Genomic DNA, 362 nt, shown 5'->3' with positions numbered 1-362 from the left:
GTCTGCTCCGTGTCAGAGACACCCACACAGCTCCTTCAGATAGAGTCGTCCTCCAGATGTATGCACAAACACATAAACGCCTTAGCACTGTGGAGGGAAACTCCAACCTGCCTACACATGTCTGTGAGGGAAACTTATGCAGCGTCGGTCAAAGCATCCCAGAGTGCAGCTGTGAAAATGCAGGAAGTATAGTCCAACACACTCAAACTACAAGAAAGACAGAGAAGTCCAGTGACAAACAGCACTGTGAAGACAATAGCAGGCGAGACAGAGAGACAGAGGAGTCTCGATTTAGAATAGTGTGAAGATGATTCCCTCTCCTCTTTGCTTGCATCTCTGTCCCACCCTCATTTCCCTCCCTC

This window comes from Microchirus variegatus (genome assembly GCF_963457635.1).
Source record: "Microchirus variegatus genome assembly, chromosome: 9".
Taxonomy (NCBI): Eukaryota; Metazoa; Chordata; class Actinopteri; order Pleuronectiformes; family Soleidae; genus Microchirus; species Microchirus variegatus.
This window is presented reverse-complemented; position numbering follows the sequence as displayed.